This window comes from Crocodylus porosus, unplaced genomic scaffold (genome assembly GCF_001723895.1).
Source record: "Crocodylus porosus isolate Cpor-Errol unplaced genomic scaffold, CroPor_comp1, whole genome shotgun sequence".
NCBI classification, from domain to species: Eukaryota; Metazoa; Chordata; order Crocodylia; family Crocodylidae; genus Crocodylus; species Crocodylus porosus.
In genome coordinates this window covers 11,764,860-11,781,387 of record NW_017728931.1, presented here as the reverse complement: position 1 = coordinate 11,781,387, position 16,528 = coordinate 11,764,860, and the positions used below count along the sequence as shown (strand labels likewise).

The window sequence follows — 16,528 nt, the reverse complement described above, 5'->3', positions numbered from 1 at the left end:
CTACGCACCTAAGCGTAAGTCAAATAAATTCACAACTTGTTTAAGAAACCGCTACGCTTCCCGTGCCTCAGTTCTCCATAGCCAATAGAACCCGGCCTGTTATCGTGTCTAATTGCCACCCCGGCCCACCGTGACTCTGGGGTTTGGTTCCCCACCCCGGGACAGTTGTATGTCCTGCAGTATCTTGCCCCCCTTGACGCTGCGGTGGAAGTAGCCTGCCACCTTCCTGCATTTGGAAATAAGGTTGCTGGTGGTGCTGACGCCATCACCGGCAGCCCTGTCCCCCTCCAAAGCATCCCTGACAACAAGGTGCAACTTGTGTGTCACACAGCAGATGCCAACAAAGTTGGCATCACGGACCTCCTTGACCATATTGGCCCTGATGTCGGTGACCATGAACCCGGGGGTGAGCCACCCCTGCACCAGGCAGTTCATAGCCCCCATGATCTCTGCTGCTGCATGGGACTCATCCATTACCTTGGCTTGAAGGAGAGCCCAGTGACTGCCTGATTGGTCACACCAGTGCCCTCTGAGGGAGAGGTAGGCATGATCTCTACCCCGGCTTCCCCAGATATCCGAGGTGAAGTGTAAGACCACCTGTGGACCTACTTTGCACAGCTCCTCCCTCAAGTACTCCGCGCATGCTTCACATAGGGATGGCACCACCTTCCTACTGAAGGTGGTGGGTGCGTGCACTTGGTATGATGGGATTGCAAGCACCATCAGCTGCCTAAACCCTGGCCACTCAACAAAGGAGAAGGGCTGACCATCGACAACAAGCATCTCCCAGTGCTCTGGGTGACCTCACTTGCCTTTGGAACATGCCCCGTTCTCTGTCCATCTTTCCCCCACTGTTCCAGCGTGGCCTGCCTCTGCTTTGGGGGGAACAGGGGCTTTGGAGTGAGCTGTGGACTTCCCTTTGGGCACGCTCCCACTGGTGCCAGGATGAGGAGGAGCAAGGGCAATGGGGTGGTGCCTGCAGAGATGCATCGGCATCCCTGTGGTGCTCATATCTTTTGTTCCCTTGCCCCAGCTGGTTTTGGCTTGGCCATGCAGGCAGATAACATACGTGGGACCATCTGCCAGCTCCAAATGATCCCAGACCACACTACCCACTCACTGTGGGTGCATCTGTGGATGTTGCTGCACTTCCCCCCTGACCCCCTCAGCAGGCAGAGGCACAGCAAGAGGAGGAGTGGACTCAGCTGAGCTGCTTGTCTCCACCGTTACAGCAACCTCCTCCAAAGTGCCTTCTGGGGAAGGAGACCTGGCTCAAAGGGAAACATGAGGGGTGTTGAGCACAAACTCAGCTGATTCCCCCTCCTTCCTCAGAATTTCCCTTGCTAGGGCACTCAGATCCAGCTCCAGCACCAGCTTTTCTTCTGGCACTGGAAGGCTCAGCATGGGAAGTGACATAGGGGTGCAGTAGGCTGCTGTGCTAGTACTGCTGGTTGTGGTTGTCATCGTGGTGCAGGTTAGGGGGGTTATGGCTGCTGCATGTGGAGGGGATGTAGTCTTTGGCGCAGGCAGTGGCTGTGGCACTGCTCCCCTTTCCTTGCTGCTTGTAGCAGCCTCATCCCTTTCAGGTGGAGGAAAGACAAAGCATCTCAGTTTGGATGGTGGAGTGTGGGGGGGGAACTTACAGTTCTCCCTCTACCCCCTCTTCCACTCTTCCACCCCTCCCTGAAGGCTGGCCAGTGTTACCACCTGCCTTTCCATCACACTTCATGATGTGTTTCATGCCTTCCTTTTAAAGAAATATATAAATGTATTTGCATTCCTATATAAACTGAAAACTGTAGGTATAGTGCAGTGACGAGATTTATGAATGCCATAGAAAAATATCTGTGTGTGTAGATAAACTCAGAACTAGCTCTGGTGCAGTGATGACATTTATAAACCTGATAGAAATATATCGATGTCTGTCGATAAACCCAAAAGTAGCTCTGGTGCAATGATGAGATTTATTAACCTGATAGAAATATATCTCTGTGTGTAGATAAACCCAATAGCATTGGTGCAGTGGAAAGAATGAATGGATTAAAACGAATATATATAGTAAATTCCTATATAAAGTAAATTCCATAGTAATCCAATATAAGTATAAAATTCAAAAGAATAAATCAATTAATATAATAATAAAATAAAAGCGCGTACAAGAAAAAGGTATTCTGAAATCCCTCTTGCTAGGATAACAAGCAGGGAATCCTTTAGAAAATCAGTGCTTCTAGCCGTAGTGGTCTGACAGTAAGCTACTAGAACAAATGGCTCAGTAAGTGACCCCAAAGCAGAAAGCAGGGCAGTTCAAAAAATGCTGCCTTTTATGCAGTTTTTCTGTCCCTCCCCGACAGCACTGGGGTTGGAAAGGAGCTCAGGGAAGGGTGATAGTCACTGGCCAGCTACACATGTCAATAATGAGAGCAATCCTTCCCCCGTAACCTTCTCCTCTCGTCCCCCTCCCTCCCTTTACTTTACTTTCTCTTTCCCTGTAGGGAAGCCATTAAAGGTAGGCCCAGCTTCATAGTCAAAACTCAAAACGTTTCAAATTTTTTGAAACGTTTCAACCTGCCCTGTTTTGTTTCAACCCCGTTTCAAGCCTCCCTGTTTTGTTTCGACTTTGCTGTTTCGATGTTGAAATAGCTTGAAACAGTGTTGAAACAAAATGGGCAGCAAAATTTCACACAGCCCTACTGGGCAACAAGGTGCAATCTTGTATCTAGGCTGTTGCACTCTTGGACTGTACTTTTACTGATTCTGATATATCCTCTGGATATCTGATCCGGCCAGCCTCCTGACCTTTGTGTTCTGCCTGATCCTCTGGATACCTGATCTGGCTGGTCCAGCTGACTTAGTGTTCTGCCTGACCCCCTGGACCTCTAACTTGGTTTCCCAGACATATTTTCTGGCTTTGGACCCCCTGGCTTCACCTGACTCTGAGATGATCCCCAGACCTGGCCACCTATGGCCTGGCATGACACAGCACTGCTGTTGTCCTTGGCTGAGACCAGCACTGGCTGCAACCCTTGGCTAGATCCAGGAAGGAGTGGTTGTGGGGTCCTCTCTACACCTGGGTCAGATATCAGTAGTAGCTGGCAGGTTCCCCTTTCCTGTGCCTAGTCCCTGACCAGCTTAATAGGTATCCCCTGCTGACCAGGAGGGAAGGGGGCTACACAGTCTAAAGAGATGAGTGCACTGTAGTATACAATGGGAGAAGGGGGTGTGACTGCCCTTAGATCCACCCCTGGGCAAGCAATTGTTAAATCCTAAATGTTTAAGGAACCTTACTGCACAGTGAATATTAACTGGACAATAAATTCTAAGAAGTCAGCACTACATGTAAAACTGAAACACCAATCTTTCAGGATAAATCAAAGATAATCCATTAATGGAGTTTTATCTTTTTTTTTTTTTTTATTTTGCATGTGCAAAGAGACTGACAATTTCCCTTGCATATAAAGTATCATTTGCTTTGAATGTAAAATACATGTAATAATATTATATCTGTGCACTAACAAGCATTTTCTAGATTATTTTATTCATACTTTATTACTGATGCAAGGATCAGAAGCATGGTTAGCATGATTAGTGCTGAATATGTTCTGGCAGCCTTCATGAATCATAGCATAAAGAAAACACTGATTAATGGGTCCTCTATGAAAAGAGGCAGGGCAGGTGGATGTAGCATGAAAAACTATCTGTTTTGATCAAATTGGTACAGCTGGCTGGTTTCCTAGAGAAACTGTTTATTTTAATTCCAATAACAATCCAATAAGTCCACCAAATACATGTGCTGTAATAATCTGAACATTTATCTTGAACACCTATTTAAGACTGATAGCAACAACTAGCTGAATTATGCAGAGGAACTGGAGAGAACTCTTTGGGCTGTCTGCTGTGATCATAATTCCTGATGCACACTGTTACAGCAGTTGAAACTCATATAAAGTGAACCCCTTTCCCTGCCTCCTTCTGTCCTTTACTGTCACAGAGCTTTACAATGAGCCGCTGCTCATAATAAACTGACGGGTAATTTGCAATACAGTAGGCTGCCAGCTGGATTGAAACATATGGAATGATCCTCATTAATTATTAGGTCTGAACATCCATGTTCAGGACTGGGAAAAGTCTGACCTTCCCATTCTCAACCTGATGCTGACAGCATGGTTCTGCAATGAAAGAGAAAATGGTGTGTGGGAGGGATATAGAGGAAAGGGTTACAGCCCTTTTCTGTACAAGGACTTGTGCTCCACCAGGTGTCCTTATGTAGTTATACACAGAGGGCAGTTAAGAAGGAAAGTACAGGAGTAGAGTGATAAGAATAGTATAATGATCTTTTGAATGCAGCTGCCAATAGCATACCAGGAGGTAGTAGCAGTAGATACTCCTGTAGCTCTGAAATATAATTACAGCAGAAAAGGATGCCCATAGTTTCTCCATGTTCCGAGTGGGAGCAATTTCTTCCTTCCTGGCCGCTAGAGAAACTCCTTAAAATATAACCTTTTTTCTGTAAACTAAGCAGAGATGCCCAGGAACTTCCCTTGTAAATGTATGCCACCATAACTACCTATATGTCTTGTTTTTTGCATCAAATTTTGTTGCAACTAATAAGGCATGGCAGGAAACTGTCTGTAACTTCAATCACATTGACTGGAATTGCATTATTAAGTGACTTATATTTGAAGTAGTGATTTGGGGAGATTACTTGGTGAAAGGATTTCCTAGACTGGACTCAGTAACCCCAGAACACCCCTTACAGTTGTATTCCAGCCATATGCAGGAAGAGGATGTGAATTTTTGGCTTAAAAGGCACTGTGAGAAAGTGGGGAAAGTGGAAAAAGTCCTGGACATAGTTGGGGGTATGGACTGAAGCCTAGAAACTCACAGCAATGCTGAAAAGCAAATCTGGAAACCCAGGCAAGCTGCAGTACCTCCCCCTCCCAAATCACCCTAGGCCCCCACAGGAGCTTTGTTTTCTATCAGGGGCAGCTCAAGCTCTGCTACAAACATGGAGAGAAGGGGCGCTTGTTGGTGCAATGCTAAAATACAATGTGCCATGTGCAAGGGGAAAAGCCATGAAGGTAAAGGACTGTGAGCAGGAATGGACCTGTAATTTGTGTGGGGAGAAGGAGCATGTCTTTAAAGATTGTCCTAAGTCCTATGTGAGCAAAGCAAAAAGTGAAAAGGAGACTGCATCAGCCCCAGTGTACCCAACCCCCCCCACCCAGTCCAGTGCTCCCACCAGTAAGAGAGCAGGAGAGCAGAAGGAGACAGCAAATGTAAGGAAACAGGAGGAGGCCTGGAAATGAGAATCTGACCCCCTCCCAAAACTGAGTGCAAAACCTGAAGTAGATAAAACAGATGATTGAGGAACTTGAGGAAATTACAAGACTGGAGAGGGCAAAGGAGAAGGACAAGGGGGGCCTGGACATGCCAAAGGAGACCTGTAGGGAACCCCCAAAGCTAGAGAATCCACAGCTCATGGATAGAGGTATAGATGAAGCAGAGAGAACCACCAAAGACCAAAAAAAAAAGAACCAGGATGACTGAGCACAAACAATGTGAAAGAGGACTTGGAACCCCCAAGAAAAAGGAATCCAAAACCCAGAGAATGAAAAACTACGAAGTAAAATTCATAGGCTCGTCTGTGAAAAGTGCTTTGTAAATTCCCTTGAGGATCAGGACTGAGAGACTGGAGAGAGAATGGTTTTCTTGTGAGAAATGTGCCCCCACTGGTATTTGGGTATTCTTGTCTTTGATAGATTTCCGATGTGCTTATAGGTATTTTAGTGATTCCCCATTATAGTCTATGGCCGAATCACTGAATCACACTGAATCAGTGATGACTCTTTCAAATCCGATTTGGCTGAATCAATTTGGGACAGTGATCTGAATCACTGAATCGAATCGCTGTCCCCCAAATTGTCTGAATCCAAATCGAATACTGGCCTTTTTGCACAGGCCCTGGCCATCTCCATCTCCTGTGAGGAGGTAAGGATCTTTGGGTAGATTTCGACCCAGAGTCAACAGGTCAGAAAACATCGGAGAAGACCAAGTCCAAGATCAGACTAAAAACTCACACCGCCTGTCAGTGGGGGTGGGGAAGTGGGGAGTGCTCATGAGGGTAATGTTTCTGCCAGTGCTTCTGTAAACCGTACTGGTCTTCCCCACTTCACAGCAAACCAGGCTCAGAGTCTAGAGGGCTATGTGCATCATCTTCTGGAGATCCAGATAGGAAACGTTTGTGAGGATCACTGTACAAGATGAAACAGAGTGGGGGCAAGGGTATGCCAGATATCCTGCTGTTTCTCTAGGCCAAGTGCATGAACCAGACCTGCAAACTGGCAGTGGAAGCCTGCTGTAGCTATAGGAGGTAGACAAATACAAACCTCCAGTTTAGATTTTATACTTGAAAATTTATAACACATTTATAAATTTTCCATCTATAGAACCTAAATACTGGGTGGTCATCCAGTCGAGTAAATATGGTACTTCAAGGCGACCAGTGATTTCAGCCTGAATTCTCCTATAAACCTTTGGACACTTCCCCTGATTAACAGGGGGTTAAGAAACAAAATGGAGGAAATGGTCATCACATCTGACCTGTGCAGAACAGAGGACAGAATATTCCAGTCCTGCACTAAAGAGAATTATTCCTTCTTAGGGAGTAAGTCAACAGGATGTAAAGGAAAATTGCATTCATACAGATCTTTACCTTCACAAATATATATCCATAAATATTTTACATGTCAAAACCTGCCATCTCAGCTTGATTTGCTCTCTTTCCTTCTTAAGGTTTATTTAGCCCACCTTCAATTAGCACAAGGACTGATCTTTTCATTCCAATAGAAAGCATGTTTACTTACCAAGCAGGTTTTCCCAAGCCTGATTTTGGCCTCTTTAGTCAGCATGCTATATAGTTATGAATGAGGGCTCCTCTCCCTTCATTCTTTCTCCCTCCCTGACCCACCTCCCACCTGTTCCCTGGAGAATCTCGTTAAATTTACTTTCCCAGGAAAACTTAAAATACAAATAATCTTGTGACGTCCTTCTCCTGGCTATTCTGGGGCATTAGTCACCATTAGAACATTGCTTGGATAATATAATATAGATTTTGAGTTTTCCCTGCAAATGGAAACAGCTATTTTAAAAGGGGGTGGGAGGTGGGGAGGAAAGCACAGCTCCTATTTATCCCAGCATGTTTGAACATCTCTGATATTTTTTTCCCTGCTCTGGTTGTAGAATTCACCTGAGGTAGCCTCTGCTATTGCACTCTGCAATTAGAGCCACATGGCACTCATGCAAATAAAAAGTAGCATGGATAGGTGATTTTACGTATTGCTTTCATTTGAGGAACAAGGTCCCATTGCGTTAAGCGCTGTGTTCACACACGATGAAAAAGTCAGTCTAGCTCCAAAAAGCTTATACTCTTTGTATATATATGACAAAAGACTATAAACGGAGGAAGGCAAGCAAACTGGGCATGTGGTGGGGAAGAGGTGAGAGGCATGGTATTGTTGAAAGAGGTGACTTCACTGCAGGGCATCTCATACAAAATACAATCTAGACACAAAGCCAGTGGGTGGACATGCAGGAGTTTAAGACTGAAAATGACTATCATCATCCCAGTGCTTTGTTACACAGCTTCGTATGTTCTATTCATTCACTTCTTTAGGAACAAGCAACAGAGAGATGGAGAATGTAGCTGGTTATGTAACTACCATCTATAGAGCCTGAGCACTGCAATGACAAGTCTCATTTCCTACTGCAAAAATCCTGCTCACACAGGGCAGTGGAACAAACTGTCTCTCATGTAAATGAATCACAATACAACACATGCATTTCTAAAGTGGTAAGGTTCTTTGGCCTTAGACCAACATGGCTACAACCAACAACCCTAAAACACGTCTAAAGTGAGGCACTTTCAAATCTTCCAATAAACAGAATCATACAGGGAAAAAAAGATCAAAGGTCTGTCCAAGCTTAACAGTGCATGGGGCTAGGGTGATTAAGGCAGGCCAGTTTCTGTAACCAGAACCACATGAGGGAGTAATATGTCTAGTGTTGTATATGGTTTTATTCCCCAGACTGAAAGACCAGGCATCCATATTCAGCTGGGTCATGGTGACTCCAGAGCAAAGCTCAAACATATCTCTGGAGCTGTAGCAAGCTCCCCAAGCTGCTCTGCTACAACACCCCCCAGCAGAGCAGTGCAAATTGCACTGTAAAAGGAGACATCTCACTTGTTAAGGGCCCTGCTTCTATTCACAGAAAGAAAGATTGCAAAGCCTCTTAACTCCTATGCATTGCGAGGAGATATGTGTAGCGCTGGTCAAAATGTTTCCACAAGGATTTATTCCCTACTCTAAGAAATTGTACCTTTTTGTGTCTGGCCAATGTGTACTGGTTTTGATGACATCTCTGCTGGGGAGGTCTCTTAGGGCCAGGCTGGAATGAGACACAAGAATAGTGAAATAGCCCAGGAGTTAGGGCACTAGCCTGGCACAATGGAAACACTGAGGGCACATTCAGATGAGCACACACATGCAGTATGCAGCACCGCAGACCCATTTGCAGAGCCACACACCGTATATGCCCCACATGCAAGCATTCTAATTTGCAGTGTGGGGTGGGAGTTTGACACCAGAAAATTGTCAAAAAAACTATGCTAGAAAAAACTGGGGTGGTGCATGTTGTAGCAGTGCCACCTGAAACTAGAGCTTGGCCAGTAGGAGCCACACTCCAGCTGCTGGCCAGGCTCCTTGCTGCCATATCACTGCTGCTAGAGCCCCAGGTAAGGCTGCTGGCCCCAGCCTCTCTTATCCCACCCAGGGCAACTTGCCGTGTACTAGAGTGCGCATGCATTGGCGTTCCCCAGGGACAAGTAGAAGTAGCACAACTATGTGCCGTTGCTGTTAGTCCCTGGGGAAATGCACATGAGCTCTCATCTGGACATGCCCCTAGAAGCCTCTGCTCCTTATTGAACAAAACATGATCAGAACTAGAATTTCCCATCTTACATCCCACAGCCATGACACGGAAAGCATACTCCATGCAGCTGACTAACAGTTTCAGGAGTGGGTGGTGGGGGGATACTCAACTGATACTTTGCCAGATTCAGTGTGGGGAAGATTCCTCCTTTTGTCTTTCCTCCCTTCAGTTCTTCCTTTTGCTTGTGCACATGCCCAGGCTGGATAATGCAGTGTGGGTGGCCCTGTCAGAGGAGTGGATGTTAATTAGGATGTATTAAAGCAAATTAGAAACTAATTAAAAGCTTTTTCTCAGATCCAAAAGAAAAAATTCTCTCACGCCCAGATTCAGCAATATCCTTACACACCTTAACCACTAGAGTATTCCCATCTGTTTCAGTTGGGAGTACCCGCACACCTCAAGTTACATACTTGTTTTAGGAGATCACCTGATGAGTGGATAACTCATGCCCAAGTGTGGAACACACTCTACAGAAGTCAAAGCAAAAAAATTAACTGTCAAGAGAACTGGATGGGAAATTGTTTTCCCATCCTGTGAAAAATGTTCAAGCTGAACTCTTGTCTTCTCCTGAACTGAAACAAAAATTCCAGATCTCAAAACTCCATAAACTTAAATGAAATATATCATGAAACTAATTTAGTTCAGTTGAAATGATCCATTTTGAATTCAACTACTTTTTCTTACCCATGAGTCTAATTTTATTTAGATTTTAACAATGGGGTCTCAAGCAAAGCAAAAAATGTTTTTGAGTTAAAAAACAGCCGAAGCAGAATATTGTGACAATTTTGAAATGTTTTCCTCGCAAAGGGTTTCAGTTAAAGAATTCCAGAAACCGACCTGTTTTGCAAACATTTGAGTATTTGACCAAACAGCATTTTTCAGGGAAAAAAATTAAAAATTTATTTTAAAAAATAATCCAGAAAATGTCAGCCATGTGGAGCTGAACACACCTGGGGTGCTGGCCTGGCTGCATGCCAAGTGGCACCATGGTGCTGTTGCTTCCATTGGACACCACCAAATTAGTTTGGGGAGGCTATGCTCCCCCAACCCCTGGCCTTTTGCTGCCTATGACCCTCTATAAATTGTCAAGTCCATTATACAGGAAACACTAAATTCTATCTGTAGCTAAAGGAGAAGATTCCCAAAAAGAGATGAAAATGAAGTGGAGGTAATAGGCTGTATCATTTTTGTAAGCCCAAACCTCTAATTTCACTATGCTCATAAAGCTGGAAACAGTCAGTTTATTAAGAAAATTATTCGCCCAATACTCACGCTAGCATACATTATTCCTTCTCAGTTTGCAGCTTTTCTTTGAAAGCTGTTTTTATATTGGTTTGACCATGTGGAAAACGATCTAAAACAATTTGAAGATTAAAGTAATATTCTGACTGAACTCAATAGAAAAGAACTGCTCTCTATCAACCTCTTATTTTCAGCGAGGATGTTGCCAACACACAAAAAAAACCCCCAGGCCATCCATGGCTATCTATAGAAGCGCTGAACTTTGACAGAGGCTCCTTTCATAATATTTCTGGTTTGTTTGCAAGGTCTTGTGCTATAAGCTGTGTTTTTCCTCTGTGAAAACTCTTGGGCTACTGTCATCTCCATAAAGTCTGAACACCTCTCATACCCTCAGGTCAATTAATGGACCTTAGCCTCAACATGGAAAACATTATCCCCAACTTCAAAGCATGGGAAAATTAAGGACTTATCCAAGGTAACAAGTTATAGGCCCTTGGATTTCCCCTCCAGCAGCCTATCCACTAAGCCAGAGGTGACCAAGATACAGCCCACAGGGAGGATCTAGAACAGGAAGCCAAGTCATCCAACCCACAGAACTTCCAATGGGTCCAAAATTGACTTCAGGGGAGCAGTGGCAGTGTTAACATTTCCTCCAACAGTGACCCTGTTGGAATGAGATACTATTTAAAAGTGCTTCAAATTGAAGCACTATTTGTCCCATATGGATGTTCTATGGAGTATGACAGGAAACTCCTGGGTCCTCCAGAATCTCATGGTGTTGATATCAGGGGTGTTGGGTGTAGCCATGTTGGTCTAAGGACACAGGCAGATAAGGTTCTTTGGATAAATGTGGTAACTTTTATTAGAGCAACTAAATAGTTGGAAAAATTGTTCTTTGTAAGCTTTTGGGCACAAACACCTGTCTTCAGGCATACAGAGAGCCTGCTGTTGTTTTGTGTTCTTCTGGGTGGAATAGAAGAAGGCAATATGAAAAGTGCAGGTCCATGAAAATGCAAATACACGGCAGGGAGGATTAGAAGGAATTGAAGACAATAGGTGTGAGACAGGTAGGTGGAGGGGAGTGGCGACTGTTGACTTGGTGACAGAATGTAGCTGGTAAAATGTAGAGAGTTACCTGTGGTTATCCGATGTCAAGTAGGTTACAATGTGCCATAAATTCAAGGTCTATATTTAGTCCATGATTTTTTTGTATCCTGTAGATTTATGAAGTGAAGTTTGTAAGCTCATCTACAAAAGATGTTTTGTAAATTCCCTTTGAGGATTAGAACTAAGGGATTGGAGAGAGAGAGTGTTCCTCTCATGAGAAGTGGGCACCCACAGGTAATTGGGTAATTTTGTCTTTGATAAATTTTCAGTGTGCGTTCATTCTGGTACACAATTTTGTTTGGTTTCTCCTACATATTTTACACCAGGGCATGTAATGCACTGGAGGTGGAGATGTAAGATCCAGGAATGGGGATGGTTTTGTTGTGGGGTATAGCTATTGTGGGAGTCATAGAGATATGCTGGCAGGTTTTACATTTCTTGTCCTGACATGTTCTGGATCCATCTGGCATGTTTTGGGGCACAGGAAGTTTGTTTCTGGTGATAAGATTGGCAAGGTTTGGTGCTTGTTTAAAGACTAAGATGAGTTGTTCTGTGATGATTTCTTTAAGAGTTGGGTCTTCCTCTAGTATGGGTTGCAATTGTTTGAGGATTTTCCGTATAGGTTCCAGGGAGGGATGTATAGGAGTAAATTTAGTTGGGCTTCTGGCCTCCTTGACTAGAAAAAACAGACAGAGACCAGAAGTGCTGATACTGCTTATTTCAGTTACATGGTTTGAGATAAGAAATCCTGAAATCCTGCATGTCTTATTACCGTGTGCACAGATGTCCAATTAAGTAAACTTGTTTTAGTTTCTCCAAGGTCGTATTTTTTTTCTCTCTTTATCTGTCTTAAGTATAAAAATGCTTGAAAACTTAGAGAGGAGGACAATTCCTTTGAAACAAACAAGTGGGTAATTCCCCTTGTTGTATGAAATCCTCCCTGTGATCACAGTATAGCCCTAAATAAACAAAAGCTGGCTCTGTCAGTTCTGATTCAACCTCAATGTGAAGTTTGATTTCTTCCACAGATGGTATGTCATAATTAATGGTGTGTGATTTGTGGGGACTTTTCTTCTTGTACTGCAGCAATTCATGTGGTATCTGGGTGGCTCTTTCAAAAGTGGAACCTATCTCTCTGGAGGAGTGTCCTTGTTGAATGAAAGAACTTTTGAGATTTGTGAGGTGATGATCATGGGTGTTCTTTTCAGTGCAAATTCAGTGGTGTTGGAGGACTTGGGTGTATATTACAGCTCTCTTGGTGGGTTACGGGCAATTACTGGTTCTGTGCAGGTATGTATGTTGGTCTGTGGGTTTCTTGTATATGGTGGTTTGTATTTCACTATTCTGGATAGTGACCATAGTATCTAAAAAGAAAATGTTGGTGCTGGAGTATTCCAGGGATAGTCTGATGGCAGGGTGATGATTATTGAATTTTTAATAGAAATCAATCAGAGATTACAGGTTTTCAGCCCAAATGACGAAGATGTCATCTACATATTTTAGGTATATCATGGGTTTGATGGTTCAGTTCTAGAGGAATTCTTCTTCCAGGTGGCCCATAAAAAGTTTGCCATAGTGTGGGGCCATTTTGGTGCTCATAGCTGTGCCCCTGGTGTGAAGGAAGTGTTGGTTACCAAAAGTGAAGTTGTAGTGTGTGAGGATGATGTTCATAAGTTCAGTAATATCTTTAGGTCTGTACTCTGAGGTATAATCTTGCTCTTGCAGATATGTAGGGCAGTCTTAGATGCCATCCTGGTGTGGGATGTTGGTATATAAGCTGATAACATCCATGGTGCCTATAAGAGTATTGCTGGGAGGGTGGTCTATGCTTTTAAGTTTTTGTAGAAAGTCTGTTGTGTCTTGGACAAAACTCAGTTTTTGGGTGACAAGAGGTTTGACATTTGATTAAAAATACTTTCCCTTTAAGCTAAAACTAAATCATATTCCCCTGAAAAAGACTTAAAATATGTACTGAAGCTTTGTTAAAACTATTTTTCAAACTAGTTTCCGCCCCAGACCCTCTTTGTTTCCAAAGTAGAACAAGGCCTTTACTCAGCCTTAGTGAGGCTGCAGCTGCAGTACTACACCCAGTTTTGAGCCCCCCATTTCAGGAGGCATGTAGATAAGCTTGAGAGAATCCAAAGGAGAGCCACCCATATGATCAAAGGCCAAGAGGGCAAACCCTATGAGGAGAGGCTGAGGGACTTGGGACTCCTCAGCCTGGAGAAGAGAAGGTTCAGGGAGAACTTGGTGGCAGCCTTACACATATATAAGAGGGATATATCAGGGAGAACAGTTGTTTATCAGGGCTCCCCAAGGAATGACAAGGTCTAAGGGCCACAAACTCCTGGAAGGCCAATTTAGAGTGGACATAAGAAAAACAGTACGTGTGTCCAGGGTCTGGAACAGATTCCCCCCAGAGGTGGTGCAAGTACCTACCCTGGACTCATTCAAAAGGTGTCTGGATGTTTATCTTCTGGTATCACTTGACCCCAGCAGACTTCCTGCCTATGGCAGGGGGGCTGGACTTGATGATCTTACAAGGTCCCTTCCAGTCCCTAATGCCTATGAAATCTATGTCTCTTGTTGTCTTACTTCTTGCCTATTAACATGAAACAACTGTGAACTAATGTTTACCTTTTAAAAGCAAATAATGCCATAGCATTAGATATGTGGGTGGGAGGGTAGTGGTTCCATTTTGGAATTTGGAAAACCATCTTGGCTAAGTATAGACAGATAGACAGTCAAAAAGCTCAAGGCTGAATCCATTAAGTCTTTGCAGGTTAATCTAAGATGCAGAGATTAAACCAAGAAGCAAGTGAACAGATATTTACTTCTGATTCAGGAAATACAGCCACATGCCTGCAGTTGCTTGGGCCAGAAGCCAGGGGGTGCTACAGTATGCCTCACAGCCTGCCAGCCACTGCCAAAGGGAAGGGAGTGAAGCTCCAAGGCTTTCAAGGCTTTTTTTTCCCTCCTTGCTCCAGCAGAGGGGGTATGGCCAGCCCTAGTTCTGCGCTAGCAAGCTGAAGGGTAGGAGTTTAAATCCCCACCCTGGCCCACAGCCTGTGTTCTTGACATAGGCTGTGGAAGGACCAAGTAGGCATAAAGCCACTCTGGACTTAGTGCTGACCAAAGGGGAAGACATAGAATGTGACCTGAAGATTGGAGGTACTCTGGGCAGCAGTGACCATGACCTAATTAGGTTCACCATCCAATGAAAGGCTGAGAATTCAGCCAGTAGAACAGAAGTCCTAGACTTCAGAAGGGCAGACTTTGGTAAACTTAGAATTCTAGTTAGAAAGGCCCTCCACAACCAGCAACTGGGCAATTTGGGAGTTCAGGATTGGTGGAGCTTCCTTAAGGGGGCAACTCTCACTGCTCAAAAACAGGCCATCCCCATGCAATCAAAAAGCAGAAAAGGGGCCAAGAAACCCACTTGGCTCAACAGAGATATCAGGGAACTCTTGAAAAAGAAGCATATAAGCAATGGAAAAATGTTTCAGCATCCAAAGAGGAGTACAATCATATGGTTAGGGTCTGCAGGTATGAGATGTGGAAAGCCACAGTAGGCATGGAGATCAAGCTGGCAACTGAAATAAAGGACAAAAAAAATCCTTCTATAAGTACATAGGGAGCAAGAAAAAAAAAATCAAGCTCCACTATGGGACCCCCTACTAAATTTAGGGAGGCAGCCTACAGTTGACCCTCATGAAAAGGCAGATCTCCTAAATACATACCTGTCCAGAGGCCCAGGGAATATGGGAAAGACAACAGTCCACAAGAAATCAGTCGAAACAGGTGAGGGTACTCTTAGAACATTTTGATGTTTTCAAGTCTGCTGGGCCAAATGACCTGCATCCAAGAGTCCCGAAAGAACTGGCTGAGTTCATAGCAAGGCCTCTGGCAAAGCTGTTTGAAGAGTCATGAAACTCGGGAATGGTACCAAATGACTGATAGAGGCCTAAAGTGGTACCCATTTTTAAGAAAGGAAAGAGGGATAACCCTGAAAACTACAGACCGGTCAGTCTAACCTTGGTTCTGGAAAAAAATCTTTGAAAAAATTGTCAAGGAAGCCATCAACCACAAGCTCATAACTGGTGGGGTATTAAAAAGCAACCATCATGGCTGCGTCGAGGGTAGGTCATGCCTAACAAACCTGGTATCATTTTATGACTAGGTAACTAACCAGTTGGAAAAGGGACATGAGGTTGACATCATTTACCTAGACTTCAGCAAGGCCTTTGATACCATCTCCCATGAGATCCTTTTAATTAAGCTGGAGGGTACTGACCTAGACCAGTCTACAGTGAGGTGGGTTGGCAATTGGCTCAGAGGCCGATCCTAGAGACTTGTTATTGATGGGATGGCCTCATCCTGGAGGGTCGTCTCCAGTGGTGTCCCCCAAAGATCAGTGCTTGGCCCCAGGCTCTTTAACATATTTATCAATGACATGGATGAGGGGGTGGAAAGCTCAATGATTAAGTTTTCAGATGAAATCAAGGGAAATACGGGCACATCTGAGAATAGGGTAAGGATCCAGGATGACCTCAACAAACTGGTCCTATGGGCTGAATGCAATCAGACGAGGTTCAATAGGGAATATCCCAGGTCTTTCATCTAGGTAGGAAGACCCTTCATCACAACTATATGATAGGCAGTGGTCCACTGGCTGGCACTGCATCTGAAAGGGACCTGGGAGTGACAATCGACCACAAAATGAGTGTGAGTTAATAGTGCAATGAAGTCTCCAGAAGGACAAATAGAACTCTGGCATGTATCAGCTGATGTGTTGTGAACAGATCCAGAGAGGTGCTTTGTCCCCTCTATTCGGCATTGGTGAGGCCACGATGGGAATACTATGTCTAGTTCTGGACACCACACTTCAGGAAGGATGTAGATAAGCTTGAAAGGGTACAGAGAAGAGCCACCTGTATGATTCAGGGCCTGGATGACAGACCCTATGAGGAGAGACTCCAGGAACTGGGTTTGTTCAGTCAAAGCAAGAGAAGACTAAGAGGTGACCTGATAGACACCTACAAGTATGTCAAGGGTGAACACCAAGATCTGGGGGAGCAACTCTTCAGAAAGGCACCCCCAAGGAGAACAAGGACCAATGGGCACAAGCTAAGTGAGGAAAAGTTTAGGTTGGACATTAGGAAAAACTTCTTTTCCGTAGGAGTATCTAGAA

The 16,528-nt window shown here is 44.3% G+C and overlaps 1 long non-coding RNA gene across 1 annotated transcript; it reads left to right on the top strand.

Moving 5' to 3' along the window:
* The first annotated feature begins 171 nt into the window (after window positions 1-171).
* Window positions 172-8,529, top strand: LOC109316044. Its single transcript, XR_002102643.1, has 3 exons — window positions 172-253; window positions 4,807-4,811; window positions 8,519-8,529. It is a non-coding gene; the product is annotated as an uncharacterized LOC109316044 (long non-coding RNA).
* The last annotated feature ends 7,999 nt before the right edge of the window (window positions 8,530-16,528 follow it).